The 4,734-nt window shown below is 42.1% G+C and overlaps 1 protein-coding gene across 1 annotated transcript in view; it reads right to left on the bottom strand.

Moving 5' to 3' along the window:
• The window catches only part of Erc1 (ELKS/RAB6-interacting/CAST family member 1), a 277,665-nt gene that overhangs the window by 83,793 nt on the left and 189,138 nt on the right, over positions 1-4,734 (bottom strand). The window lies entirely within an intron of this gene.

Below are 4,734 nucleotides of genomic sequence, written 5' to 3' on the forward strand. Positions count from 1 at the left end.
AGCCTGTGGCTGAGCTCCAGAAGGAATGCTGGATACGGGTAACTCTGCTACTGAGTCGCACAGCAGAAGGAGAGCTTTTCTAGACAGGACACAAACTGTTCTGCCTTTGTCCTTCTCCATGGATCTATGACTGTGCTCCAGTTAAAAGGCCACCCTGAGACCATGTGTGGCTTACATATTTGCCATTAACTGTGGTTAACACTGTGAATAAATCACTGGCTGTAACATGGTTCATGGGTCCAGCCGTACTCTCCCCTAGGAATATGTACTTTATTACATCAGACCTCAGAACAAGACACAGTTTCCTGATTTTAAAAGTGGTGCCTTTAAATTAGGACACCTGGACATCCCTGAGACTACTTAAAAATACGACAGGCCTTAAGCAAGTACTGTTTCTCAGGGCCGGCCTGCACTTGCCTGAGACTGGTCCTTTTACCCCTGCGTGACGTGCTGTGTTCAACATAAGGTCCGTGTGCGTGGGTTACTATGGTGCTGAGGTACATCTCTATGCTCCCAGTCTTCCCTAACGTCCCACAGTAGAAAGCAATTTCCATATGTCCACTTCCCCACTTAGTCCTGCTTTCTTAACAAGAAGAACAAAGAACAAACCCTCGCTGGAATAGTTCTGCAGACCAACCCGCCAAAGTGTACTNGGTAAAGAGACCACAGGACAGCCAATATCACATAAGTTGATTATATCTCAAACCAAGATCAGTAAAAGCACTAGTTTTGAGGAAAACAGGAAAAATAACCAGTTGTAAAGGTCATGTGTTTGTTGAATTTTAAGGACTTACAACTTGAGGACAAAGAGTAATCACCAAGCTGTCTTGTATATTTTCAACTCTTTGAATAAAATTCTTAAAAGCAGCTAAAACAAAGAGAGCTATGTTTCTTAGTAGCAAAAGAACTCCTTTAAAGACAAAAATCCCAGTTTCCAGCTAGAACCAAGTATTCATGCTGTTTTTGCTCTACAGTTTTACTGAAGATGCTAAGTCAAAGAGCAGCTGCATGCTAGCACGGTTTTATGCTTCTTCTCATGTAGCTTGGAGGAAAAGGAGTGCAGGATTTACTACTATGAGCAAGGGAGTAAATCCAATACCTTGGTCTTCCTGGACACAACCGAGGCAAANTGACGTGATAAAGTTGATTTGATGACTGTGTTCTGGGCACATGCAGCCAGCAGCAGACCAGGGAATGCTGATGCACTGGTCACTCCTTTACAGTGAGGTGGGAAACTACGGAGTCTAGTGTATTAGTGTCTTTCTACCTTCGTGGGTCACTGAAATGTATTGACTTTCCTGATCCCTGGCTTGCATAGGAACACACACACACACACACACACACACACACACACACACACGTGTTTATTTCAGCATATCTGCACACTGCTGAGAACATTAAAGGAATTACAGGAATCATGTGTGAAGCTTTCTAGTAATGCAAAGAATGAAATATAAGCAATTGACACAGCAGAAGGTGATGACGCATGACACAGATGTTTGCAGGGGCAGTCAGTGAGTGATGAATACTGCCAGCCACGCTAAAAAGGGCCAAGGGCACCACCAACGTAACAAAACTCTCAAGTTCCATGAGAATCTGCTTTCAGGAAGAGGAAACATGAGTTTTTGTTTTTTGGACACAGCGTTCCCCAGTGGAGCTCAAAGGAAGACAACACAACTGAATGAATAGAATATCATTATGCCAAAAAAAAAAAAAAAAAAAATCAACAGTACAACTCTGAACCCGTGAAAGAAAAAAGAACTCGAAAGCTGCTATATTTTAATGTTAAAATTTCACTTAAATATGGGACAGTTACTTTTAAATAAAGAACAGGGAAATAAAAATTGTGACAAATGGCACTCTGAGAAATGGAGTTGTAATGGAAATTGTCCATTGCTTATGAAGCTTGTTTGCAGATGGCTCTATTGACTTCCTGTTGCTCACAGGAGCCCCCATCCCCACCCCACCGCAGCCTCCAAAAGAGCTGTAAATTGGTNTTCTGCTAGGTGCTCTGTCCGTCAACCTTTCCTAATACATCTCTCAGAGTTGCTTTACACCGGGTCAGACTAGTTTGGGGGCTGAAAGGATTTGTAGGACAGTGCGAGGGACAGGTAAAAGAGACAACACCNCCACTGGCATTTGCTTCACCCAACTTCTACCTACACTTCAATGCTTCAATGCTCAACTCTGAGAGTTTCCAAGTCTACATTCATGCCAGGATCATTTCCAAGTCTTCTGCTGCTGTCTCTCCCATTCGTATCCAGCTCTACAGAGCTAGCCTGGGCATTCAGGAATAANGATTAAACCCTATTGCTTCCCTGGCCCCTCTGCCTCTAGAATAAAACTTTTGGGGCCTGGCATACAAAGTCCTGCCAGATTTCTTCAGAATTTTCCTACAACATTCTTTGCTCTAGCTATTGCTACTAATAATTCCCCAGATATATCTTAATATGCCATAGTTCTGTGACTTTCAAATGCTGTTTTCTTTTTAAAGCATACTTTCAGTACTCCTGACTCTGATACATTTTTTTTTTAAATGCAGAAGCCATGGAGGGGTGCTGCTTACTGGCTTGCCCAGCCTGCTTTCTTATCTGTCTGTCTATCTATCTATCTATCTATCTATCTATCTATCTATCTATCTATCTATCTATCTATTATATATGAGTACACTGTAGCTGTACAGATAGTTGTGAGCCTTCATGTGGTTGCTGGGAATTGAATTTTTTTAGGACCTCTGCTTGCTCTGGTCGGCCCCACTCACTTTGGCCCAAAAATTTATTTATTATTATAAATAAGTCCACTGTAGCTGTCTTTAGACGCACCAGAAGAAGGCATCAGATCTCATTAAGGATGGTGGTGAACCACAATGTGGTTGCTGGGATTTGTACTCAGGACCCTTGGAAGAGCAGTTAGTGTTCNTTTTGTTTTGTTTTGTTTTTTCGAGACAGGATTTCTCTGTGTCCTGGCTGTCCTGGAACTCACTCTGTAGACCAGGCTGGCCTCGAACTCAGAAATCCGCCTGCCTCTGCTGGGATTAAGGGCCTGCGCAAACACGCCCGGCTGACATAATCTTTTAATCCTGGTATTCAGGAAACAGAGGTGGAGGCAGAGAAGCAGAGAGAGAAAGAGGGGGGCGGGGCAGAGGCAGGCAGATCTCTGTGAGTTCTATAATAGCCTGGTCTATACCTTATTTTAAAAATAAAAACTAAAACTACAAGTTACTAAAAATCTAAGTGTGTGCATAGCGAACTCCAAGGAAGTCTATTCTCGATCGGCAGCTGACACAGAGTGNACACCGACTGTTCTAATGAATGCACACATTGAACAATGACTTAATGTCAAGTTTCTATTTCTAGAACTCAGCATCTGGCTTGTCATATTTCTTGTAGCATAGAATGAATGAAGGCTTGAGGGAAAAATAAAAATATTAATAATAATAGTTTTAAAACTATGTATGTGTTCTTCTGGAAAACTTGGGAGAGTAGCAGAATAAGGTGGGGACATACAGTTTTGATTTAAAATCTAAGAAATGGAAAAACATCAGATCCTTAACAAAAGAGTGCCTGAGAAAACAATGTGAGGCATGCTGTTCAGTGAAACAGAATGTTTTTGCCATAGCTAATACTACAGCTTGTCAGTAGTTGATTTAGAAGGGTTTTAATATTCATTATGGGTAGGGGGAAATCTTGATGTGAATGTAAAATATAGCTCACATAGTCAGATAATCAGTTTTAGGAAGAAGTATAAGTGATTTTCATCTTCTTATTTATGAAATGTCTCAAGTTTTCAAAGTGAAAACAATCATTAAGCCTTTAACTTTAGAAAACAAAAAGTGGAACAAAGAGTGCAGCGAGCCGGCAGCAGGCTGAGTGAGCCACGTCCTAGCCCTCGGTAGTGCTGGGTGAACAAGTCGATACTGTCCTCAAATGATGAGTGCATCTTAGAAGCATGAGGCCCAGGAAGTGAACCTGGGCGGAAGGGAAGGAGCAGCACTGCCCTTCCTTACGGGCCTTTCTGTACTATCTCACTTTCTATTTTCGCTATGGATTATGCTGGTTTCAAATTTTACCAGAGAAACAACAGAAAAATTAGTAAAAATTGTAAAAACGTAAAGTTGCTGTTTCTACTTAAATAATAGGATTCATAGCCACAAACAAAGGAAACTACTCAGAGCTTCAGGGTNGACTCCATGGCTGCTGGGTCCACAGTGTAAGTATTCACCTCAGCTCTGACTGCGTCTTCCATTGGGAACTGTTAAACTATTCTCCAGAATTTCTTTAAAAGAGAAACGAGGCAGAGAAGAAGACAGAGGTCAGAGATCCTGGGAGCTTTTAGCTTAAACTCTCTCTCGCTCCCCCCTTTCCTGAAACCCCCATATATTCTTCGCCATTAAATCTTCTGCTCACTACACTTCCTCAATATTTCTTCACCCTCCACCTCTGACTTAACCCTCATTCATTTGCTTCCCCNAAATTACTTTAACATTCACTTTTTGGGGCATCTTAAATATACACATTTCTCCTTTCAGGTGAGTAAATTCTAGAAGAGCAGCATTGGGTGGCAAAAGAAATCCAGCTGCAAGTCTGCCCCTTCCACTTAGTGGCTATATGACGGAGACCGTGGCTCCTTGTCTAACAGCTTCAGTTTCCTCCGCCCGCAAATGCTCCCCTGCATGCTGCTGTGAGGCTTCTGGAAGTTAGTACCATACACACTCGGAAAATAGAAAATGGCACT

The sequence above is a fragment of the Mus caroli genome, chromosome 6, assembly GCF_900094665.2.
Source record: "Mus caroli chromosome 6, CAROLI_EIJ_v1.1, whole genome shotgun sequence".
NCBI lineage: Eukaryota > Metazoa > Chordata > Mammalia > Rodentia > Muridae > Mus > Mus caroli.